This window comes from Lithobates pipiens, unplaced genomic scaffold (assembly GCF_037356315.1).
Source record: "Lithobates pipiens isolate NorthernLeopardFrog02 unplaced genomic scaffold, aLitPip1_a1.2 Scaffold_28, whole genome shotgun sequence".
Taxonomy (NCBI): Eukaryota; Metazoa; Chordata; class Amphibia; order Anura; family Ranidae; genus Lithobates; species Lithobates pipiens.
Window position 1 is genome coordinate 195,067,803 of NW_027507789.1, and position 27,453 is coordinate 195,095,255.

The window sequence follows — 27,453 nt, forward strand, 5'->3', positions numbered from 1 at the left end:
ACCTCCGACGCCCACAACGCCACAGTCTGAAAGTAGCCTTACCGTCGTCTTAGCGCCGCTATTCGGCTGCTAGCGGGGTGGTTTTATCCCCGCTATTAGCCGAAAAAGGGTTAAAACCGCTTTGTTGGTGGTTTGGTGACGCTGCTCCATCGTTTTCAATGGGAAGGGGCACTTTAGGAGCGGTGACTACACCGCTCCTACAGCTCTGCAAACATGCGGCTTGTAGGACTTTTCTTACCGTCCTGCAAGCACACAGCTCCAGTGTGAAGACACAGGAGAGTCGCTTTATAGTCGCTATGCAGGCACTATTTTTAGCGCTGTAGCGCCTGTAAAGCACCTCAATGTGAAAGTGCTCTTAATGGTACCACTCCAGAAGTGCAATAAAAGGCCTATTGAATCTAGTTGATAAGCCACACCTCCCAACTTTTAGAGATGGGAATGAGGGACACCTATCAGCAAAAGTACGCAGGCATAGGACACACCCCTTGTCACGTCCCCCTTAAAGGAGAATTGTACAAAAAATAAAAGATTGGTTCAACCCACAAGTGCTTTTTTTACCACTACTATTCCTTTTATATTGGCTTTTGGAATTTACAAATGCAGCAATTTATAAATCAGATGAAAGGTTTAGCGCTGGGAAACACCTTTTGATAGATAAAAAGTGCATGTTATATACAACTATATAGATCAGACCAAAATGAGGAGGAATAAAGGACAGGGGGACATTTCTCCAAATCAGGGACAGTTGGGAGCTATGGATAAGCTAATGCACAATTTTAAGTCATCCCTTGAGGCCGCGTACACACGCGGGGACTGTTCGCTCAACTTTGTCCGTCAAACAGTTTCAGCGGACAGTCCGCTCAAAATTAGCATGGACGGACTTGCCCACACACGACGAACGAACAGTCCGCTGAAACCGTGCGCAATAACGTGAACGGCACGTACGACAGGACTAGAAAACGACGTCCTATACACTGCAATGCAAACTTCGGCGTGTAAATCCTTTCTGAGCATGCGCGGAACTTAGTTTGACGAACAAGCCTACACACGAGGGGACTGTTCGCTGAAACAAAGTTTCAGCGGACAGTTTTTCGGAATTTCCGAAAAACTTTGTTCAGCAGACTGTTCGCTGAAACTGTCCGCTGAAAGCCCACACACGAGCGGACTGTCCGCCGAAACACTGTTCAGCGGACAAAGTTGAGCGAACAGTCCCCGCGTGTGTACGCGGCCTCAGTCCTATTCTAATATGGAAGCCATTGCATGTCAAAATGCTTGTCACCAACATTTGCATGCATAACCCTAACCATACTAGCTTTTTTTTGCTCTTTACTCCATTTCATGCAAAACTGATATTTCAGTTTTGCAATATTGCTGGAAGGCTAAATCATATTCTGACTTCTTATGTCTTTTGGGGAAGTCCCACCCAAATGGCAATACCAGTAAAAAGTCAAAGGATGATGGACTTGATACAGTCCACTACATTAGGGTGATGCCATTATGGCCTTGTGGAAAGGGAGGAGACACAAACTTCTGCAGGAAAATCAGCCCAATGGAGTCTTTTGTTCACCTTTTCTTTTTTTTTTTTTTTTCTAAATTCCAGCTTCCCTATGTACCAATATTGCATTCATGTACTTTTTTTGCAAAAATATGCAAGCTTTCCATTAAATCTACAGACACTTAATTCACTTGTCCTCATCAGCTAGTAATTTTAGGTTTATAAAGATTGCCATACACTATACAATCTGATTGGACAATCTCCTTCTGCCATCAATTGTGTAGTGCAAGGGCCTGTCTGATTTGATACAGAGTGATTGGCTACAGAGTGATTGCACAATCAGATTGTATAGTGTATGGCAATCTTTATAAACCTAAAATTACTTACCTTTATTAATTGTTCATGGCACACCAAACACAGAAGCAAACATATATGTTGCCATGTGAAAAACGAGTAGCAAATGCTGCAAAATGCACAGTAAAAAAAACCACGGAACCCACAAAATGCCAAAATGTCCCAAACATCACATGTAGTGCAGCCAATTGAAACCAACGGGCTGCCCTATGCATGTCACAGGAAAAACATGCTAGATGTGAATGGGACCTGAAAGTGAAATTGGTGTGATAACACAAGAACAATGAGGCTCCATTCACATCTGTGCGTTTCCTTACATTTCAGAAATGCATTTCACCAAAAATCGCAGTAAAAAACGCAGCAAGCGCCGCTCTGAAAAATAGTTCTGAAGCTTCTTTGGGGTGATTGTTGCATGTAGGGAAGCCCATTTAGGTGGATATGCTGCCCTATGTGTGATAAGTAAAAATGCTCCAAAACGCCTCCCCACCTCGCTAAAGAAAAATAAATTGCACGTGGGAATGCGAGTTCCCACTATGCAGAGATGTGAACTGGGCTTGACAACTGAGTGTTTCTGTCCACTCCCTCCTATGTACTTGCATAAAGATGGCCATACACCAGCCCTCAAAAACTCCACTCGCCTGCACTCAGATTTTCCGAGTGTATTTTGAGGGCTGGCAAGGAAATGTTGCCTGGGGGGGGGGGGCACCGCCGGCAGGTGGGCTGTATGGGAGCCATTCTCCCAGCGATCAGAGGGGAAGAGAGAGGTGAGCTGCTTCCCGGATCAGACCATGGGAAACATAACAGTATCCTTGGTGGCAAAGGCTGCATTGGTGGCCCAGGCTGCATTGGTGGATACAGGCTGCATTGGTGGCAAAGGCTGCATTGGTGGATACATGATGCATTGGTGGCAAAGGCTGCATTAGTGGATACAGGTTGCATTGGTGGCACAGGCTGCATTGGTGGCAAAGGAGGCTACATTGGTGTCACAGGCTGCATTGGTGGATATAGGCTGCATTGGTGGCAAAGAAGGCTGCATTGGTGGATATAGGCTGCATTGGTGGATATAGGCTGCATTGATGGATACAGGCTGCATTGGTGGCAAAGGCTGCATTGGTGGCACGGGCTGCATTGATGGATACAGGCTGCATTGGTGGACACGGGCAGGCTGCATTGTTGAGCATGGATAAAGTTGTTGTTAATATTTATTTTTATTTTATTTAAAATTGCACCTACTATTATTAATCCACCAGCACAACCATCATTTTTTCACAATTTAACAGGGTATTAGCCCTGAAAAAAATGTACTGTCTGCCATTTCAATTCTAGTGGCAGGCGCACTACCAAGGAGTTTACGTCCACAGTCGCTAAACGTAAGTTTCCCTTTAAACGTTTTTGCACATGCTCCTCAACCACCAATGTTGTATATTTAATCACATGTCCATGCTCTAAACAGTATGGCGGTCGAACTATACGTTCTTTTGCTACCAGAATTACCAAACATATCAGTAAAATTAAAAGCGGTAGCATTAAACACACAGTTCCGAGGCACTACCGTCAATTTCACAATCAAGATCTCAGAGGTACCCAATTTTTGATTATAGAGACAAGTCCACTTCACCTTGGAGGGGAGGAGCTAAAACTAGAGGGGTATCCAGACTCAAGACCTTCTGGATATACCATTACAATCCCACCACCCATTGGGTATGAACGTAGAGTGGGACATTAATGCTTTCATTAATAGAGCATGATATAATATGAATGATATAGATCAGGGCCTCTTTAGATGGTATACCGGTATATGTTAAAGTGGACGACATATAGTCTACACGCTAGTGGCGAGGAATTAATATATAAATAAATATATATATATATATATATATATATATATATATATATATATATATATATATATATTTCTTACATATATTTTTTTATCTATTTTTTTCTGTTATTTGCATGAATCCATTTATATTTCATTTAATATTTATGTGAAACCCTTAAGCTTATATGGATACTCCATTTCCAGTTGGCATAATGCATGTTATTTGGGTTTTACTTAATACTAAAGCCCTCTACATGCAATATCAGAGCTTATATTAACACGCATTATATATGCTTTATTATTTTAATTTTATTAAATTTTATTTTAAAAGAAAGACATATATTGACAATGCATTTGAATTCTGTTTAGCATCTAAATATTGATAACATATGTAACCCCTATCTGATTAACCATATTTAATAACATCAAGGTTGCAGATTGCGGTTTAAGTGTCCCCGAGTTGTGCTCTAACTTACCTTTCGGGTCCCCCCCGGCTGAGTGTCAGCAAGGTATGACCTGTGACTGTGCTAACGTAGTTCCGCTTGAGGAGGCGTTCGCTTCCGCTTTTGCATTTCACAGTGTTGAGCCAGTCCGGATGTGTGCTACAATCCATAACGAGACTTGGCTCTCATTATGTTGGAGCGCTTGATAAGCGGAAGTGACGTCATGACTCGATGCACACTTAGTGTTCTGCTGCTCCTCGTCCGCATCAGACAGTAACCGGAGTGAATTTGAGCACTTAATATCGATATTGGACACTTAAATTATAGTTTTTTGTTGTCAATAACATCTATTTAATTTATTTGACTAATTTTTATATTGGGGGTGAATCTGCTAACCGGAAATGACGCCAACTTCCAACTGACGCCAACTTCCAACTGAACTACCTACAGCATCACGCTCTTTCTGTGATTTATTCTAAAGGCTCATTTTTGTCTTCATAAATGTGAGTGTTTTTAATCTCATTTGACATTTATAAATACTCATTAACGTTACTACACTATGCGAGTTTCCATATGATTTATTGCATATGAACTTTTGATGTTTTGATGACCATTCCGCTCCTGTCCACCATTTTGCCTTTCTACCTTCTACCACTGTGCAAGCTCCAGATTGAGGGAAGCATTGGAGATCCATCAGAAGTAGGAGCCTGCCATCATTATAAAGCTTATGGTGACTTGTGAGGCGTATGCCTTTTCTGCATATTTTGGTAAGCCTCACTCTTACGGGTGGCGGTACTGGCAAGGAATTCTTTTTTGGCCACCATAGAGTGTGGACACTTGATTATGCGGAACTAATCACTTCTTCACATGGACTTTCTTTTTCACAATTCATATAAACTCTAATATTTTCTTTTTGTTTACATTATGCACTTGTGCACTTTACTGTAATTTTTGCACTTTATTGAGATTTTGTCACTAAGTTGGTACATATCGTATTCCAGTGAGTTAGAAGGCATCTATGCACTTTATTGTGGTTTTGCCCTTTATTGTGATTTTGTCACTAAGTTGGCACATGTCATATTATTTTATTCAGATAGTAGCCTATTTGTTTATTATTTGTTAGCGCACCATTTTTTCCTATATGCACTTTATATCCAACCGTTTTGTCTTTCGGTAATGTTTGCTGCTTTTTAAAGTTTAAAGTTTGATAGTCACAGCGCAGTATTCTTTTTATCTTTTCAATATTTATTTTTATGACTTAATTCTGCATAAAACATTGAAGTGCCATTTCATGAGGGCGTGTTTAGGGGCGGGCCAGGGAAGGGTTTTGGCGGGGTAACTGGTGGCGAGTAACCCTTGAAGTGGTTGTAAACCTGTTTTAAGAAATCCTAAAAGAAAAAAAAAACCTGCAAGACAAAGGCATACTTCAGGGTAACGGCACAATACACAATACACAATACACCTGAAGCAACGGCACGTACGTGCTATGGCTTCAGTTTACCTAAGTGCGCATAACACTAGTGGACTAATTTATTTACTATTATATTTGGTTGATAACACTAGTGGACTAATTTTTTTACTATTATATAATGTTGATCCAGGCAGCCAATTAATATTTCTTACTGCGCATGTGCCAATGACGTCGGCACATGCAAATACAGGGATATCTCCCTTTAATTTATATTAAATCTGTAATGAAACTTTTTTTCTTTAGCCGGTATTGCTGGCAGCGCTTAGTGTGGCATTTTACCCCCTCTTTTGGCAACAAGAATAATAGGAAAGAGCAGGACTGTTTATACAGTGGATGAAAAATGAAAGGCTTCCACTGCTGTTTAGTATCTAACATAGCACAGATTAGACACGGAGTAAAATACTTTGTGAAACACTTGAAAGTAATTGCTGTTCCTGGCAGCCAGGGTCTCTGCTGTCAATTCCTCTGTCCGCTATGACAAAATAACGGCTTTTCTAAATGGAGGCAGATCTTATACGGGGCAGAACGCCCAGGAGTTTACTGCATTTTCAGATTCTAGAATTGCCGTATTTGCTGATTTTAAGGGGAACCTTTAAAGTAGATGTAAACCCAATCACTAAAATCTCATGTACTGTTCATCATGTACTGTTATTTTCAATAGCTTTTTTTTTAAAAGTGCAGCTGCTATTAAAATAATTTCTAGCCATGTTGCTTGTTGAGGAACCGTTCTATATTGCACCAAATATGATGTTGCATGCGGTTCCTGTAATGTTCGAAAGTTCATTTTTTTCAGAATCTTATGCCCCGTACACACGAGCGGAATTTCCATCAGAAAAAGTGCGATGGGAGCTTTTAGTCAGATATTCCGACCGTGTGTATGCTCCATCCGACTTTTTATGTCTGAATATCCACCAGCAAAAGGTTGAGAGCACGTTCTCTATTTTTCCTTCTGAAAAAGTTCCTCTCGGAAATTCCGTTCGTTTGTATGCAATTCCGACACTTAAAAGACCATGCATGCTCGATGGAAGCATTGAACTTAATTTTCTCGGCTCATTGTAGTGTTGTATGTCACCGTGTTCTTGACGGTCGAAAGTTCAGAGAACTTTTGTGTGACCGTGTGTATGCAAGCCAAGCTTGCGCTCCGACGGAAATTCCTCTCGTGTGTACGGGGGAATTACTTTCAGTTATATCAGGGCCCAGGGGTCTCTAAACTTTCTAAACATAGGGCCAGTCTACTGTCCTTCAGACTTTAGAGGGGTCGGACTCTGGTCAGAGGGAGTTGAAGATTTCCCAGCATCAGTATGAGTAAATAAAGCCTCGGCCTTGGTGGTTAGCGGCCCATGTTGAGGGCACGTGGCCTGGAACGTAATAGTTCCTTCAGCTTCACTACAACGGCCTCTTATAGTTCTTCAACACTGAGCTCCCACTCTCACTAGATCCTCTGATTCACTGACTCTGAATCCCTTGAGCTCCCCCAGTTTTTGCGGTGGTATCTCCCTCAAGCGTCACCCACACTTCCCTGCTTGGTCCCTAGCTTGGCACTCCAGATATTTCTCAAGCTGCACCACTGCATGACCGGCTCTGTCCCTGGCTTGACACACAAGGCTGCTCTGCAAGCGTCACCTCCACTGGTTGGGTCCCTGACTTGATCACCGCCTGAAGTTTCCAGATTCTCCATCGTGCCCGATTGGTGAGAATGCTGTTCTGGTACTTGCTTTATTTACTCACTGTGGTCCCTGGTAATAATGAGATTTGTCCCTTTGTGGCGACAGCTTCCCTTTTACCTCTGACCACTAACAGGTTCTCCGGCCGACAGAACTGCCACTTCTGATTGGACTGCAAGCCGCAATCCCAACTCTGCGCTGGTCTCTTACTTCTGCATAGGCCCTTAGACAGCCTAGTAGGCAGATGCCCCCGGGATAGGCCAAATCTCTGGCCTAGCAGCCAGGGCACACGACACACATCCACCTAGACAGCCGTCCAGGTGGCACAGAGCATCACCTGACTCCACCTGCTCTCCCAGCGGGCCAAGGAATTCAAGAAAACCTCTGCCCATTGGCTGAGATACCCCATATACCCATAACCTGACTTTGAGTTGTCCTTCTCATATCCAGTTCCACCAAGTGCCCGGCCACCTAGTAGTAAAAAAGAAAAGTACAACCAGGCCAAGCTTAGGGAGAAATCAATGGATCTCTAACAATTGACCTACTCCTGGCAAGTCAATTTGTGAAGAGCATCCCTGACTAAACCCCAGGGTGCTACATATGTATTAAGATAAAAAGCCTTCTGTGTGCAGCAGTCCCTCTAATACTTACCTGAGGTATCTCTCTGTCTAGCGATGTCCACGAGTGTCTCAGCCATCCAAGGGTCTCCATCCTGATTGGCTGAGAAACAGCAGCGGCACCATTGGCTCCCACTGCTGTCAATCAAAGTCATCTAGCCAATCGGGGGGGGGGGGGGGCTGGGTCGGGGGCTTCGTGTCTGAATGGACACAGGGAACTGTGACTCTGCTCGGGTGCCCCCATAGCAAGCTGCTTGCTTTGGGGGCACTGAACAGGAGAGAGGGGCCAGGAGCTCAGTAGAGGGACCCGAGAAGAGGAAGATAGCTCTGTGCAAATCCACTGCCACAGAGCAGGTAATTATAACATGTTTGTTATTTTCATAGGAAAAAACAAGACTTTACAATCACTTTAACCACTTGCCGACCGCCGCACGCCGATGTACGTCGGCAGAATGGCACGGGCAGGCATAAGGGCTTACATGTACGTCCCTTGCCTCCCGCGGGTCGGGGGCCCGATCGGGCCCCCGCCCGGTGCCTGTAGCGGTCGGTATTCGTTCGGGAGCGATCCCGGACGAGGGGACAGCCATTCATTCATGGCCACCCCCTCGCGATCGCTCCCGGCGAATGAAATTGTCCGGTGACATCACTTCCTCTCCTGTAATGTAAACACAGGAGAGGAAGTGATGTATTCTCTCCTCTGTGTCGGTAGTTTTCGTTCCGGCACCGAGGAGAGAGCATCGGTGAGTTGCACAAGCACTACACTACACAGTAGAACATGCCAGGCACACTCACACCCCCCTTTACCCCCCGATCACCCCCCAATTACCCCTGCCCCCCCAGTCACAGTGACACCAATTGCTTTTTTTTTTTTTTTTTTTGCATTGGTGTCATTTGTGACTGTAATAACTGTTAGGGCAGTTAGGGTTAGCCCCCTTTAGTTCTAATGTGCCCCCCTAACCCCCCCCAATAAAGGTTTAACCCCGTGATCACCCCCCGTCGCCAGTGTCACTAAGGCAGGGTTCACATTGCAGCGGTTTATGAGAACGAATGTGATTCGCACCGCACTGCAGTGCAAATCACATCCGATCTCTGTGCGATTCGAGTTCAGCCATTCGCCGCACCCGCCACACCCGCCGCAAATTTGCACGGGACCCTTTTTTTGGCCCGCAGCAGAATCGGATCGCATGGGTGTTCACACCATGCGATCCGAGTTTGCAGATCGCACTGCGATATGCGAACTGATCTGGGGGTGTCATTAACATTTCACTGACACTCCCAGCAGTTCGCATAGGGCAGTGTGAACTGCCGCCGGGAGGCATGCGATGTGGGAACCCGCCGCGGATTCGTGGCGTTCCCGCATCGCTCCAGTGTGAACCCAGCCTAATAAGCGATCGTTTTTCTGATCGCTGTATTAGTGTCACAGGTGACGCTAGTTAGGCAGGTAGGTATTTAGGTTCGCCGCAGCTTTTTATAGCGCCAGGGACCCCCATATACTACCGCATAAAGCCCCCTGATTGCCCCCTAGTTAACCCTTTCACCAGTGATCACCATATAACTGTTACAGGTGACGCTGATTGGTTAGTTATTTTTTTTATAGTTTCAGGGCACCCGCCATTTATTACCTAGTCTCACTAGTGTACCCCTAAATTTAGGGGTGTCTACTTTCCAAAATGGGGTCATTTGGGGGGGGGTTTGTGCCATCTTGGCATTTTATGGCCTTCAAAACTGTAACGCCCTTAGAAAGCCTGAAGGCGGTGCTTGGTTTTCGGGGCCCCGTACGCGGCTAGGCTCCCAAAAAGTCCCACATATGTGGTATCCCCGTACTCAGGAGAAGCAGCAGAATTTATTTTGGGGTGTCATTTCACATATGCCCATGGCATGCGTGAGCAATATATCATTTAGTGACAACTTTGTGAAAAAAAAAAAAAGTTTGTAATTTTCCCGCAACTTGTGGCAAAATATAAAATATTCCATGGACTCAACATGCCTCTCAGCAAATAGCTTGGGGTGTCTACTTTCTAAAATGGGGTCATTTGTGGGGGTTTTGTGCCATCTTGGCATTTTATGGCCTTCAAAACTGTAATAGGTAGTGAGGAGTGAAGTCAAATATTTACGCCCTTAGAAAACCTGAAGGCGGTGCTTGGTTTTCGGGGCCCCGTACGCGGCTAGGCTCCCAAAAAGTCCCACATATGTGGTATCCCCGTACTCAGGAGAAGCAGCAGAATTTATTTTGGGGTGTCATTTCACATATGCCCATAGCATGTGTGAGCAATATATCATTTAGTGACAACTTTGTGTAAAAAAAAAAATATATATTTTTTTTTGTCATTATTCAATCGCTTGAGGCAAAAAAATAAAATATTCAATGGGCTCAACATGCCACTTATCAATTTCCTCAGGGTGTCTACTTTCCAAAATGGGGTCATTTGGGGGGGTTTTGTACTGCCCTGCCATTTTAGCACCTCAAGAAATGAGATAGGCAGTCGTAAACTAAAAGCTGCGTAAATTCCAGAAAACTTACCTTAGTTTGTAGATGTGACAACTTTTGCGCAAACCAATAAATATACAATTATTGACTTTTTTTTTACCAAAGACATGTGGCTGAATACATTTTGGCCTAAATGTATGACTAAAATTGAGTTTATTGGATTTTTCTAATAACAAAAATTAGAAAATATCATTTTTTTTCAAAATTTGCGGTCTTTTTACGTTTATATCGCAAAAAATAAAAATCGCAGAGGCAATCAAATACCATCAAAAGAAAGCTCTATTTGTGGGAAGAAAAGGACGCAAATTTTGTTTGGGTACAACATTGCATGACCGCGCAATTACCAGTTAAAGCAGCGCAGTGCCAAATTGTAAAAAGACCTCTGGTCATTTACCAGCAAAATGGTCCGGTCTGAAAGTGGTTAATTGAACAAGCTGAAGTTATAAGCTGATTGGCTACCATGCACAGCTGCACCAGATTCTGAGTGCTCCAGTTTTAGTAAATCTCCCCCATTGTTTTTTCATCACGTGACTGGTCCTGCAGGTTATGATCTCTGCATTTCACAGTGGAATTATAGGACAGTCTGAAAACCTGTTAATCCTGGCCCATACCATACCAGCATCAGAACGTTTTTTTTAGATACAGATTTACATAAGGAATTAAAAGGATAACGCTTCAAATATTAAAAGGTGGAACTTCCCTTTAAATAACCTATCACTGTTATCACTCAGTGCACTCCTGAAATGTAATCTTTTGTTGAGACAACCTCTATAGCCCTAATTCCACCTTCTCAGTTCCTGAACCTGACTCCCTAATGCCAGTATCGCTTTCAAAGCCCTAGCATTCCTGGAAAGATTGCATTAAAAGCTTTTAAAACTGGCTCTGGCATTACAGCATAGAACAGAGTTGCCAATGGGGTCTTTGGTTTAAAGGCAAAGCTCTGATATTTTCAAGAGCTCATGGAATGTTCGCCCAGTCACAGCATGTCATTTTTCATTTCTTTTCTTTCCTTTTTTTTTTCCATGCTGAAATACTAATTTTTATTTACTTGCAGCTGTCCAACCTTTTAAAGTAAGCTTTGATGTGGAAAAGAATTGCAGTCCCAGCAGAAGTTATCAGATATGCACTGACCTGCTTGCTAAAGGACATATCATGGCTTTATTTTCTCTAGTTTGTAGAGATAACACCAAATAATATTTTTTGTTTATCATTCAGAATATAACCTACTCAAATCTCTTGATTTTATGTAATAAAAATTTTTCTTGTCAGAAAAGTCAATTTCTTTGAATTTAGAGAATATTTCTACTTTTGCGGCCAAATGTAGATAACACTTACTTTATCATAGTTTGTCCCCAAAAACATAGCATAGCCTGGAAAAAATGTAAAATATTTTTAAGTTAAAGTGGAGGTCCACCCTAAAGTGGACCTCCGCTCATCGGAACCCTCCCCCCCTCCGGCGCCACAATTGGCACCTTTCAGGGGGGAGGGGGGTGCAGATACCTGTACAGTACAGGTATTCTGCACCCACTTCCGGGATAGCTCTCTGCGGAAAGGGGCGTAGATTACGCCCCTTTCCGCAAGTGCCCGCCCCTTTCCGCAAGTGCCCCGCTGCCTGCTGGGAAACACACAGATCCCAGAGGCAGCGGGGACCGTCCTTATTGCGCAGCGTGATTCGCGCATGCGCAGTAGGGAACCGGGAAATGAAGCCGAAAGGCTCCATTTCCTGATTCCCATACCCAAGATGGTGGCGGCAGCACCTTACAGACGATCTAGAGATCGGCTTCGGGTGCCAACATCGCGGGCGCGCTGGACAGGTAAGTGTCACTATTTTAAAAGTCAGCAGCTGCAGTATTTGTAGCAGCTGGCTTTAAAAAAAAAAAAAAAACGCAGAGTCCCGGTGGACTCCCGCTTTAATTTTACTTGCTTAAAAATCTTAAGAAGCTCCCCCTTCTATGTCATGTTAAAGAGGGGATTGTGGAGTAATTTTTAATATGATTAACTCATTATTAGTTGTAAACTAGATTGGTTTTAATTTCTTTTTATTAATTTTATGTAGAAAAAACATTATATGACATGACAATCAAAATCAACATATACATACACATAACATTCTAAATCAACACACACCTATAGTACTCCTTGAGTATGCATATCCCCTTAGTATAGTTTATCCCCTTAGTATACATAATAAAATTCCAAGATTCTCTCAAAACTCCCTAAAAAAAAAAAAAAAAAAAATTCCAACCAACAAATTCATTACACACAAAAAAACTTCCCATTTATTAACCATAAAACCAGGTTGTCTAAAAACTGTGAATTATTAATTTATGAAATATGAATTAAGGGGTGTGTCCCGAGATGACTGCTTACTGCTGTTTCCCAGGTCCCGCCCTTACCCCATATTCCCGTACTAAATATGAACACCAATTGCAGTGCTCTTGTAAAAAACCGCCAGCGTGTACCCGGGTCGCCTGGTTGGGGATTATTTAAGCAGCTAGACTGCTTGAAAGTGCCAGGGACGTGGGTTCCAGGGCCTGTGCCTTGTTGACATCTCCTAAATAGTATCCCTTGTTTGTAAGCCCTTATCCTGCTCCATCATGCGGAGCTTGGTCTGTTCTCATGATCAATTTGTTGGCATCTGTTTACCTCATAAGATATACTAGCCAGGGTCACTTTGTGGCTTTTTTGCATTGACCACCACCCCTGACAATTCCTTGTAGTGCCAAGGCATCTGTGCTGGGATATTGCTCTCATGCTCTGAGATTCTTCTCCCCTTCCCCGGACCCTAGCACCATATATACTCCATTTAAAGTCAGTTATTCTACACACTTCTCTCCTTTCCTGTCCCCCCTCTTTTGTCATTTCTCTCTTTTCCCTTCATCTCGTTCCTTGTTTCCCCTTCCCCTTTCTTTTTTTTTCTACCCCCCCCCCCTTTTCCTTCCTTTCCCTTTTTTTCTTTCCTCCTTTTCTCCCCATTTCTTCACTTCCCTTGTTTTTCATCTTTCTCTTTTTCCTTTTTTCTTTTTACTTGCCTTTTCCCTTCCTTACTTTACTTCCTTTTCTCTTTTTTTTCTTTTCCTTTCTCCCCCCCCCCCCCTCTTTCCTCTCTCTTCTTCCCCTTTCCCTTCCCCTTTCTCCTTCCATTCCACCCCCCTTTCCCCTCCCCTTTTCCCTACTCCCATCCCCCCCCTCCCTCCCATTTCACCACCCCCCATCCTTTCCTTTTCCCCTCCTCTGCTTCCCTTCCCATTTCTCCCCTCCCCCAATCCCTCCTTCTTTAGTTTTTCCACTTTTTTCTTCACTACTGTCCTTTCCTGTGTGTAATTCATCCAACTATTCATTACCCTTATCTACTTAGATATGCGTCCCCCAAGCCGCTGCGGGAGAACCTCTGGCGGCACTTTCGCTCTGTTTGGACCTGAGTCACGGGTAAACAGCATCGCTCTTTCTTCTCCCCTCCATACAGTATGCATTTTTTTTCTCATTGTTAATTTAATACATTTTGTTTATTGTGTATATGTTTTTAACATTGATGCTTGTTAATCAAATTACAGATATTCTCCTGACAAATCGGTTCTCAGGCCGCGAAACTATTTGAGATATGTTATCCGTGAACAACTATCACAATGTGATCCTCCACTCTAGGGACCATTATGCTAATGATATACATGGATTGTTATCATGCATTTTAATATGTATTTGATCATGTATTTTTTTTTATTCTATATCAATTTTGTATTAATAAAATTATTTATTTACCCATTATATACTGTAATCAGAATTCATACCAATCAAACTAGTATCGTGATAGTTCATTTCTTTCTGTCTCGAGGGACCGATTTGGGACCAACCTCCTAATTTTCCCATTTCTGAATTGATTTTATGTAATTTTGATGGAACAAAATACCACTTAGTTAACCATTTATAATTCATTTCTTTTAGCCTCGTATCCATTGGGGTAGAATGTACATAGGCTATCCCTTTTACGTTTTAATGCTTCTGGTAGAGATTGATTTAGTTCATACTCCCAGCTCTCTAAGAAACCTGGTGACCTGGAGTCAGATGGTGATATCAACATTCTTTATATATTAGATATTACATGTCTATTTATTCCCCATTGGTCCACAAGTCTTTCCCATGGGCTAAGCTCATGGATGGAACAGAGGGGTTTAGGGAGGGCCTCCACGAAATGTTGGCATTCTCAATACCTCCAAACATCCCAAGGCCCAGGGCCATACCTATTCCGTAGTTCAGATAATGAGCAGAGGGCATTCCCATTTAGAATGTCCTTCAATCTCAAACAATCTGACAAAGTCCATTTTAAGTACATCTTATTCCCCTTCCCCAGGGGGGGAAGTAATTTGTGCCTGAGAGAGGCATTAAGGGACTATTATATTGCCAAAGCATACTTTTAAATGAATTATCCCACGATCTTAAGGTATCTGTTGCGACTGGGGCCAAATCCTTAGCTAAACCTCATTTATAGAGTGGGAAAGGCTATGATAGGGTTCCATTCACCCAAACTTGGGCCATTGGATTGGAGTATAAAACCACTATCCACTTATACATTTGTGGACCTAAGCCGACAAATCATAGTGTCAAAAGCATATACTCCCAATCCAATCTATCAAAGGCCTTTTCGGCATCAGTGGATAGAAAAAGTACTGGTTTCTTTCCTTTTCTGGCTCCATGCATTAAAAGTGTAGTTCTTATTACATTGTCCCTCGCTTCCCTGCCGACTTGATCTTTCGCTCTCCAGTTAGGCATAAAAGGCTTCAGCCTCTCAGTCAAAATCCTTTTCCAAAAATGTTGATATCTTCATTGATTAAGGATATTGGCCTGAAGCTGGAGCACAATGTTGGATCTTTCCCTTCTTTTTAACAAAAGTGATATAAAAGCCCCTATCACTTCCTTGCGTATCTTCAGACCTCCCCCAATAGAGTTCATGTATGTCTTGAAATAAGGGATTAAACTTCCTGAAAATGTTTTGAAATATAGAGAATTAAATCCATCTGGACCTGGGCTTTTACCTACAGCAGTACCATTAATTGCCTGTTGTATTTTATCCCTGTCCAATTTAGTAGCGTCTTATTCTGATATAATTGGGAGTTTTGCCTTCTGTGGATATTTTTTTGTTTTATTTTGTCTAAGTTGGATGTCATCAAAATTCTTGACATTATTCACACTATGCAGGTGTTGGTAATATTCCTGGAATACCTTAACCACATCGCTCGTAGAATATTTCAGCTCCCCTTTCTTATCTTTAATTTTTTCTATATGATTTACTTTGCGTCTCGTTTTAATTAACCCCGCTAACAATTTCCCTGGTTTATTTCCCATTTCCTATCATCTTTTAGTTGTTTTATTAAATTAGATTTGAACACTGTCTGTTCTAAGGGTATATGATCTCATGGCCTGGATTCTGCACAGTATGTTAATTGCCTTCTTTTCGAAGCAGTAGAAGCTGCTAATAGAGTTCTGTGTATAAATCTGCTCCAAATAAAAAAAATTTGAAAAATCACTGGATAAAAGTCACTGGTAATAGCTTTTTGTAGTAGCATTTTAGCAGCATTTAAGAGCATTTAGGAGCCTTTAGGAGCATTAGCATTTTATTGGCAGTAAAAGGCCAAAAAAGTTATTAGTAGTGTTTAGGAACATTTAGCAGACTTGTGTTTTCTGTCCACTAGAAAAGTCATCAGAAGACATACATTGTCCCAGCAGTCTGATACAGTGGGGTTATTTTATCCTCATGGATCTCTTGAGGATTGTGATTGATAAATATTTCTGTCCCAAGTGAAGGAACCTCTCCAACCTAGCCTGCAGTGGGGCCACCACATTCTATCTGACCATTAGCCGGTACGAGATTAATATTACACCTTTCCATCCACTCCAGAAGGGAAGCTTTATTGTCCTTATTCAGAGAATTAATCCAAGCCTTGCTCTCAGCATCCATTACATTGTTGTCCATTATTGGAGAATGATCTGCTTTCTCCATGGGCCATAATCAGTGGGTAGGAGGCTCACCCCAAGTCCTCTCCAAAAGCCCCTGTCCTGGTTGGGTCTGTCACATGCATGCTATCCATCAGAAAATAAAAGGGAAATGCAGGAAAAAGTATTGCTTTGTTCATAACCAACTGTTCACACCAACTTGCTTCATTGGTGTGCGTTGCAAAAAAATTATGCATATATTATATATATTTTATTCCAATGTAGTATGTTACAACATGTGCCTTTGCGTAACAAAATGCTGCTTTGCATAAAGTTAAAAGGTTTAAAATAGAAAAAAAAAAGGTAAAAACTATGATGCATAGAAACAACACAGCTGGCAAGCCCAATGTGCACATGTTATGCACGCCATAGCACACACACGCTGGTGGAAACGGGATCTTATGTGCACAGTGCTGCTATTCAGTATGTCAGTACACAAACTGTATATAGTATGAGCTTTACCAGGCACTCAACAGTCTGACCCTGCAGCCTCCAGCTGTAAAATGAATTGGGATTCAGGATAAAGTATGGATACAGACTTAGCCCAGTCACATCATTCCAGAAATATCTCTCATGGCCTCAAAAGTGTCTAGCCTGACTCTTTGATCAGACATTCGTCTTTTCTGTGCAGTTCCTCCTATCCGAGCATTGGTGGTGGTGGGGGCTGACGTTTTCTTTCAGACTCTGTTGTCTTAGAAGCTTTCTTCATTCAGATAACAAGTAGAAAATGAAAAGTCGGTTAATTTAATGGATACGTCTGATCCTGGTGGAGGGCAATTACCTGGGCGTTTGGTAAAGGCCTGCACTCCAGTTACACAGCTCGCGTCACTATATATGACTGTGAGGTTATCTGGACGGTTGAAGGACAAATTATTTTTAGATGTGGTGAGGCCCCTGCAGCAACACAGCAGCAAGATATTATTCATAGGAAAATACTCTTTTAAGCCTTTCATTCTATTAGCTATTTTGATTATGGTGCATTTCATTTTGTCTGCACTCTAAAGAGCAACTCCAGGAATATTGCTAAAATCAGAATCTTCATTTCATTTATATTTAGAGAGGGCTTCCACTTTTGGGATGACCACCCCTGTGTTGCCGACTGGGGATTATTGAACATCTTTATAAATGATAAGCACGGGTTGCTCTTCTTGTGGTCTGTGCACATTATGCAAATAAAATCACTGGGCAACCCTTTGGTAACTGAACCAGAAAATCTGAGACTGTCTTTCTTTTACGCGATTTGATAAACAAGGTCCATTATGGGATTATTGCTAGCGATCTCACCAATCACAGCTACTAATGCTAATTTCACAGAAATGGGATTAGCAATATACAATAGCAATAGGTACTTCTCAATGAGAGTTAGGCTGGTTTCACATCGGCGTTCCATTTTTTTGTTCATTTCAGTCATGTTTTGTTTTTTGTAAAAAAAATGGATCAAAAACAGATACGGATGTCAATTTTTGCATCTGTTTTCATATCCAACGACATCCGTTTAAAAAAAAAAAAAAAAAGTGACTGAACTGAACTTCAAATACTACGTATAGCTGGTTGCTAAGGAGGGGGCCACCATATCCTTAACAACTGATGAGTCAACAGCTGTCAGCGGGGTTCCTCGCTGACAGCTGAATGGCAAAAAAAATTGCCAGCGAAAAAAAATGGCGTAGGGTCCCCCCAGTTCCATACCAGACCTTTCGGGTGTAGTATGAATTCGGGGGGGGGGCCCACCACGCCCAAATTTTTTTAAATATGGCATGGGTTTCACCCCAAAAATCTGTACCAGACACCTATCCGAGCATGCAGCTTGGCAAGTCAGGAAAGGGAGGGGACGAGCCAGCGCCCCCCCCCTGAACCATACCAGGCCGTATGCCCTCAACATGGGAGAGTGGGTGCTTTGAGGCACCCCAAAGCACCTTGCCCCTATGTTGATGGGGACAGGGGCCTCTTCCCAACAACCCCTAGCCGGTGGTTGTCGGGATCTGTGGGTGGGGAGCTTATCGGAATCTGGGAGGGCCCAATTCCCAGTCCCCCCAATGTGAATGGGTATCGGGTACATACTACCCCTACCCATTCACCAAAAAAGCAATGAAATTAAAAAAAACTAGAGCTGGTTTTTGACAATTCCTTTATTAATGGTCTTCTCCCAGTGCCGTCCTCTCCGCCGCCATCTGTTCCCACTGCTCCGCCATCTGTTCCTGCCATCTCTCCCGGTGCCTTCTCTCCCGCCGCCATCTTCTCCTGTTGCTGTCACTCCCAGGTGCCTTCTCTCCCGCTGCTGCCATCTTCTTTCTCACTACCGGTTACCCGCTAAAATTTTTTTTAAATCTGCTGTTCTTCTGGTGCCGTCTTCCTCCGTTTTGTTGTCGTCCACTGTCTGGCATCTGTTATATAGCCATGGTGCGTGGCCATCAGATGACGTCACATGGAGAGCCCGCCCCTGTGATGTCACAAGGAAGGGCTCTCCATGTAACGTCATCAGATAGCTACGCCCCATGGCTATATAACAGATGGCAAACAGCGGACGACAGCACAATGGAGGAAGACCGCAACAGAAGAACAGAGGCTTTTTGAAAGGGGGGGCCCAGATTCTGTGAAGGCCCTCGCATCCGCAGACCCCGACAACCACCGGCCAGGGTTCTTCCTTTGCCTCCGCTCCAGCCGACGACCCTCCTCCGATGCTGCATCCCACTGATCTGTCGGAGCCGATGTCCTGCATTTCTTAAATAACTATGGGGCGTGGCAATCGGATTATGTCACCCGGAGGCTACGCCCCATTGTGACGTCGCGGACCCATCATACCCCAGGCGGTGATGTCACAAGGGGTGTGGCCTTCCGATGATGTGATCTGATTGCCATGCCCCCATCGTTATTTAACCTCTTGAGATCCGCGCTATAGCCGAATGACGGCTACAGCGCGGACCTCCTTTGCTGGGACTACGTCTATTGACGTCGTCCCGTGCACGAGCGGCCTGCGCGCCCCCTGAGGGGCGCGCGCGTCACGCTCTGTGATCGGCGAGTCAATGAGACTCGCCTGATCACCGATCCGAGCAAGGGGTCGATCCCGACCCCTTTCCACGTGATCAGCTGTCAGCCAATGACAGCTGATCATGTGACAAAACAGAGCCGGTAATCGGCTATTTTTCCTCCTCGTGCTGACAGTGCGAGGAGAGAAAAAAAAAGCCGATCACCGGCGGCCGTGATTGGGACATCAGTCCCGATCACAGCCAGTGTATCAGTGCCCACCTGCCCCCTGCCAGTAACCCCCAGAGAATTAAAAAAGTGAGACACAGCAGTGCCACCCATCAGTGCCCATAATGCCACCCAGCAGTGCCATACATCAGTACCCACAGTGCCACCTATCAGTGCCCACAGTGCCACCTATCAGTGCCCACAATCTGCCTCAACAACATTGCTGCACCTCAGTGCCACATATCCGTGCCCATCAGTGTCATCTACCAGTGCCACCTATCAGAGCCACCTATCAGTGCCACCTATCAGTGCCCATCAGTCCCATCTATCAGTGGTACCTATCAGTGCCCCTTAGTGCCACCTATCAGTGCCACCTATCTGTGCCCATCAGTGCCGCCTTATCTGTGCCCATCAGTACTGCCTTATCTGTGCCTATCGGTGCCACCTTATCTGTGTCTATTAGTGTCGCCTTAACTGTGCCTATCAGTGCCCATCAGTGCCCACCAGTGCCGCCTCATCAGCGCATTTCAATGAAGGAGAAAAATTACCTATTTGCAAAATTTTATAACAAACTATTAAACATGATTTTTTTTTTTTTTGCATCTTTTTTTGTTGGTTTAGCAAAAAATAAAACTCTGAGCTGTAATTAAATACCACCAAAAGAAAGCTCTATTTGTGGGAAAAAAATGATAAAAATTTCATTTGGGTACAGTGTTGTATGACCGCGCAATTGTCATTCAAAGTGCATCAGCGCTGAAAGCTGAAAATTGGTCTGGGCAGGAGGGGGGTTTAAGTGCCCAGTAAACAAGTGGTTAAGAAATGCATGACATCGGCGCCAACAGATCAGTGGTCCGCAACATTGGAGGGGGGGGCATCGGCTGGAGCAGTAGCAGAGGAAGAAGAACATCAGACAAAGAAGAGTGGAAGAAGAAGCAGGGGGAGAAGGAGAAGATCGGAGGATAAAGATGCAGGAGAAGAATGAGGAAGACCGGTGGAAGAAGCGGAGATGTGTCAAAAACTGTCTACTGTATTTTTTAAAGTTCACCCTATATGAGAACGGCTAGGTGGACATCTCCCCTGCCCATTTTGGAAATTGCGGTCTAGCTATGGCAGCCCCTGACCCCTATGTGGGGGTTCAGTTTCTTTAACCTTGATCCTACCAGCATATATTTAAACTGCTATTTTGAAGCACCTCCCTGCAAGCATATATGGTCCGGATGGTTTCCCCATCCCTTTATCTTCCACTGAGCCTCTCCATTTTTTGCAATACGGGATTATTTTGATCTATTATGTAAATATATATTTGTACTATTCTTGTCAATGATACTTTAAGCTCCTGAAGAAACTCGCTTGCGAGTGAAACATGTCGAGCATCATACTACATTGACTGAGTTCACAAATGATTCTTCCAGATCTCTATGTATTGTATGGATGTATATCTGTATTCATGGTGCTGTTTTAGCAAAATCTGTTATGTATTTGTATAATAAATCCCTAAGAAAATTCGTTTTTAAAAAAAACTTTTTTTGATTGCTATGCGATTTTTTTTTTCATATGTAATGTTTGATACCGTTAAAAGTCCCGTTGAGGCTAGTTACCTCTCCCCCTGCTTTCCTTGTTTATATTGAATACTTGGGATGTGGTATCATTTTGTTTGGTTGGCTTCACTTCATCCTTTAAATCTTATAATACCGTATATACTCGAGTATAAGCCGAGATTTTCAGCCTCTTTTTTGAGGCTGAAAGTGCCCCCCTCGGCTTATACTCGAGTCATCGCTGTCTGCCTGCTCGATCAGCGTGTCGAGCAGACAGACAGCGGACATTCTACCATTCAAACGCCGCGCCTCCGCCTCCGCCTTCGCCTGTGATAGGCGGAACACTGAATTTCCCAGCAGCCTGTGTTCCGCCTATCACGGACATCGTCTCATCCTCGTACTACGGACGTGGATGAGACGATGTCCGTGATAGGCGGAACACAGGCTGCTGGGAAATTCAGTGTTCCGCCTATCACAGGCGGAGGCGGAGGCGCGGCGTTTGAATGGTAGAATGTCCGCCGAGGCGCCGACGAAGAGCGGCGATCCTGGCAAGGCACGGGACGGAGGCAAGGCAAGGCACGGGACGGGACGGAGGCAAGGCACGGCACGGGACAGAGGCAAGGAGGCAAGGCACGGGACGGAGGCAAGGAGGCAAGGCACGGGACACAGGTAGGCTGGACACACACACACACACACACACACACACACACACACGGACACACACACACAGGGATGGATGGATACACACACACACAGGGATGGATGGATGGATGGAGACACACACACACAGGGATGGATGGATGGAGACACACACACACAGGGATGGATGGATGGATGGACACACACACACAGGGATGGATGGATGGATGGACACACACACACACAGGGATGGATGGATGGATGGACACACACACACACAGGGATGGATGGACGGACACACAGGGATGGACGGACACACACACAGGGATGGACGGACACACACACAGGGATGGACGGACACACAGGGATGGACGGACACACAGGGATGGACGGACACACACACAGGGATGGACAGGCATGTCTCACCCTCGGCTTATACACGAGTCAATAAGTTTGCCAGTTTTTTTGGGGGTAAATTGGGGGCCTCGGCTTATATTCGGGTCGGCCTATACTCGAGTATATACGGTAGCTCCACAAAAAAAACTATTTCCGGGTCCAAAAATGGGAGACTTTGTGTGCAAGCTAATACAACCTGGTTTTGCAGGTAGGTAGCGCCCATCGATATTGCATGAAAACTGCAATCTCTGTTTCTAATTGGAATCCCTTTTAAATTCAGCAGATATAATATAATCTGGTGAAGTGCCGCATATGAGCTTTGGAATGACGCTGCTGTCTAATGAAAACCAGCTGTGGATCCAGGGGTTAATGGAGCCTCTAATAAGTAGAGCATGAAACCAAAGGAGCCTCGTGTTAGTGGAGAGGCTGCGGTTTGATGTGCACCAGATATTAATCATGAACAAGGCCCTACTTTGATGCTCGCCACTTGTCAAAGGCAGCGGGGACCATCCACCATAAACAGACTCTGTATTTTAAAGTGGATGGCCACACTGGAGTGTCTTCAAGAAGAAATGCAGCATAGTCAAAATATTAGACCCATTCCATTCCAATCTGTTTACCTTATTTTCAATTTTTCCCTTGTATCTTTGCCACTCTACGCCCTTCTGTCTGCAGGATGCCTTCTGTTGTTAAGGCAGACATCCAGGCAAAATATTTTTTATAGTTTTGGAAAGTGTAGAGGATACTTTACTACGTTGTGGTGTGTCCATGGCTTTTTCTTTAAACTTCATGTGAAAATGAAAATTCCTCTTATTGGTTTCCTCCCCCATCCCTGCATTAACCACTTCAGGCCCAGTAGATTTGGCTGCTCAATGGCCAGAGCACTTTTTACAATTTGGCCCTGCACTGCTTTAACTGGTAATTGCGCGGTTATGCAATGTTGTACCCATTTTTATTTTTTGCGATATAAATGGAAAAAACGATATTTTCTACTTTTTGTTATAAAGGAAATCCAATAAACATAATTTTAGTCATACATTTAGGCCAAAATGTATTCAGCCACATGTCTTTGGTAGAAAAAATGTCAATAAGTGTATATTTTTTGGTTTGCGCAAAAGTTATAGCGTCTACAAACTAGGGTACATTTTCTGGAATTAACGCAGCTTTTAGTTTATGATTGCCTTATTTCTTGAGGTGCTAAAATGGAAGGGCAGTACAAACCACCCCCCCCCCCCCCAAATGACCCCATTTTGGAAGGTAGACACCCCAAGGAAATTGCTGAGGCATGTTGAGCCCATTGAATATTTAATTTTTTTGTCACAAGTGATTGAAAAATTACAAAAAAAAAAAAACAATTACACAAAGTTGTCACTAAATGATATATTGCTCACACATGCCATGGTTATATGTGGAATCAAAAATCACTCTTCTGTTTCTCCTGAGTATGTGGATACCACATGTGTGAGACTTTCTGGGAGCCTAGCCATGTACTGGATCCCCAAAACCAATCACAGCCTTCAGGATTTCTAAGGGTGTACATTTTTTATTTCACTCCGCACTACCTATCACAGTTTCGAAGGCCATAAAATGACAAGATAGCACAACCCCCCCCCCCCCCCCCCCAAATGACCCCATTTTGGAAAGTAGACACCTCGAGCTGTTTGCTGAGAGGCATGATGAGTCCATGGAATATTTTATATTTTGCCACAAGTTTCAGAAAAATTTATTTTTATTTATTTTTTCTTACACAAAGTTGTCACTAAATGACATATTGTTCAAACATGACATGGTTATATGTGGAATTACGCCCCAAAATACATTCTGCTGCTTCTATCGAGTATGGGGATACAAAACATATGACACTTTTTGGCAGTCTAACCGCGTACATGACCCCTAAAACCAGTCACTGCCTTTAGGCTTTCTAAGGGCGTAAAGTTTTGATTTCACTCCTCACTGCCTATCACAGTTAAACGGTTTTGGAGGCCATGAAATGTCCAGACAGCAGATTTTGAACCCCCCCAAATGACCCCATTTTGGAAAGTAGACACCCCAAGCTATTTGCTGAGGGCTATGTTGAGTACTTTGCAGATCTCGTTTTTTGTCACAAAGTTTTAAAATTTGAAAAAACAGTACATTTTCAAAAACAAATGAGAGCTGCAAAATACTCACCATGCTCTTAGCAAATACCTCGGGGTGTCTATTTTCCAAAATGGGGTCATTTGTGGGGGTTTTGTGCTATCTTGACATTTCAGGGCCTCTGTAACTGTGATAGGTAGTGAGGAAGTGAAATCACCATTTTACACCCTTAGAAAGTCTGAAGGCAATGATTGGATTTTGGGGTCCTATACATGACTAGGCTCCCAAAAACTCTCACACATGTAGTATCCCTGTACTCAGGAGAAGCAGCAGAATGTATTTTGGGGTGCAATTCCACATATGCTCATGGCATGTTTGAGCAATAGATCATTTACTGAACACTCCATGAACACAACATGTGTATCAGATTTTGAACTGTCCTGGCATTTTATACACAATGTGCAGCAGCGACAAACTACATACATTTTTAAAAGCTTTTAAAATCCTTTACAGGTTACCACTTTAGATTTAAAGAGGAGTTCTACTGCTAAAATGACTGCCCTTGATCTGACCTTCGCGGTGATACCTCACATGCATGAAAAAAGATTTTGCCTCATCTAGATGACTAAACTGCCTGTGCGTCCCTTCCCGAAAGCAGATAGTAGAAAAATATTAGTCAAAAATGGGACTTTAAATGGACGCCAGGCAGTGGTGAGTATAAAAATTACAAAATTTATTATGCGATACATTAATTACAACATACAAAACATTTATAGATGAAGATAAAACATATATGTATGGGAGATAAGTATGGAAACCAGCTGAAGGAAGGAAGGAAGCCCGCAAATTGATGCACGATTACACATACAGTGTAGATCTTCCTCAGGGACCATGCGGCCTTCAACACTTCAAATGCTGTGATTCCCAAACATAAAACATTTTCACCGGCAGTAGACAAACACTCAAGTACTAAGATGGAAGTATCCTACAGGGCCAGATCGGGAGCGCCAACCTGAATATCATGGATTGGTCTGTGTTCCCAAAGTTGCACTTAATCATTTAAAAGGATTTACTATGGTAAGTTGCGTCACACTTGATATGAAAAAAGTGTAGCTCGTGGAGGGTGTAACCAATCAGAGCAATGTTCCTGTACTGTGTGATGGAACTATATCTGGACAGGATCATAATAGAAGCTGTCCTGTAGTTTTGATCTTCATGGCCACTGTCATTGACTGGTCTTTCCGGCACTGCACTCGACAGACTCTACAGCTTCGTTCCACCTACGACAGTGGCCATGAGGATCAAAACTACAGGACAGCTTCTATTATGATCCTGTCCAGATATAGTTCCATCACATAGTATGGTAATTTTTATACTCACCACTGCCTGGCATCCATTTAAAGCCCCATTTTTTAGGAATCTTTTTCTGCTACCTCACATGCATGGTGCAATTGCTGTTTACATATGACACCAGACCGACGCTTCTGTTCCCCTTTGCACGTGAGCACGGGGGGCACAGGGGTACTTTTTTTTTTATTATTTCATTTTGCTTTTTTATTTTATTTTTAAACTGTTCCTTTTATGTTTTTTTATTTGTTATAATTTTAATTGTTATTTCAGGGAATGTAAATATCCCCCATGATAGCAATAGGTAGTGATAGGTACTCTTTTTTGAAAAAAACAGGGTCTATTAGACCCTAGATCTCTCCTCTGCCCTCAAAGCATCTGACCACACCAAGATCTGTGTGATAAAATACTTTCCCAATTTTCCAATGGCGCGGTTTATATCCAGCAAAACCTAAGTCATGAAATGCTTGTAGCTTCTGGTTTCTTAAACCATAGAGCTAATAGGACCCATTCTGGTCTCCGATCAGCTCTATGGTCAGCTGGCAGAGCCACCGGCTGCATTCTCGGTTTCCCTGTTGCGACAGGAGAGCCTGAGAAAACCATGGAAGACGGAGGGGGGGCGTTCCCTCCCACGGCTTGTTAAAGCAGTCTAGAGGCTAATTAGCCACTAGGATTAGTTTTACATGAAAGCCGACCGCTGGCTGAAAAGAATGATACCTAAACCTGCAGGCATTATTCTGGTATAACCAATCAAAGTCCAGCAATATACCAGTAGATTGCTGGTACTTGTTGGGCATATACAGAATCTCACAAAAGTGAGTACACCCCTCACATTTTTGTAAATATTTTATTATATCTTTCTTATGTGATATTTTGCAGCTGGGGGGAGGGGGTACAAAAGACAGACACCGCAGTGTACATTATCATTACAGCGATTGTGCCTACTCCCTCAGGAAACCCGAAATTGCAAGCTATTCGCTTAAACTTATGGTAGGTCGGCAATAATAAAAATAAACGTTGGCATTCCTGGAATCATATTATTGTGAGTTATTATCAAGTTTTCCTGGAGCATAAAAAAAAACTGGAAAAAATCCAGATGTCTAACATGTTGACTGTCTGTGGAGAGCAGTAAATCTCTCTGTAGTCTATAACCCGGGTTGGTCTTCTCAGAAGTGTCCATGTGAGGCCACCATGTTATCTTCTTCAGATCTAAGTTGACACGTTATCATGTGACAATGCCCGCTGACAGATACAGGTAAACCTCACGGCATATCCTACATCCACCAGCGCCTCTCTGTGTAACTTCTTCTAAACATTGGGTTGGATCATATTGCATGAGAAGAAAGGCCAAAAATATTGGTACATGTTACTACTGTATGCATGCTTTATTTCAACATGGAAAAATAAGCTTGATGTGGTGCAGTGAATCAAAGTATAGACATACAGATGGACACCAAGCCATCTATATATCTGTATGTACTATATACAGTATCTCACAAAAGTGAGTACACCCCTCATATTTTTGTAAATATTTATTATACCTTTTCATGTGACAACTCTAAAGAAATGACACTTTGCTACAATATAAAGTTGTGACTGTACAGCTTATATAACAGTGTAAATTTGCTGTTCCCTCAAAATAACTCAACACACAGCCATTAATGTCTAAACCTCTGGCAACAAAAGTGAGTACACCCCTAAGTGAAAATGTCCAAATTGGGTGCAATTAGCCATTTCCCCTACCCTGTGTCATGTGACTCGTTAATGTTACAAGGTCTCAGGTGTGAATGGGGAGCAGGTGTGTTAAATTTGGTGTTATCACTCTCACTCTCTTATACTGGTCACTGGAAGTTCAACATGGCACCTCATGGCAAAGAACTCTCTGAGGATCTGATAAAAAGAATTGTTGCTCTACATAAAGATGGCTGT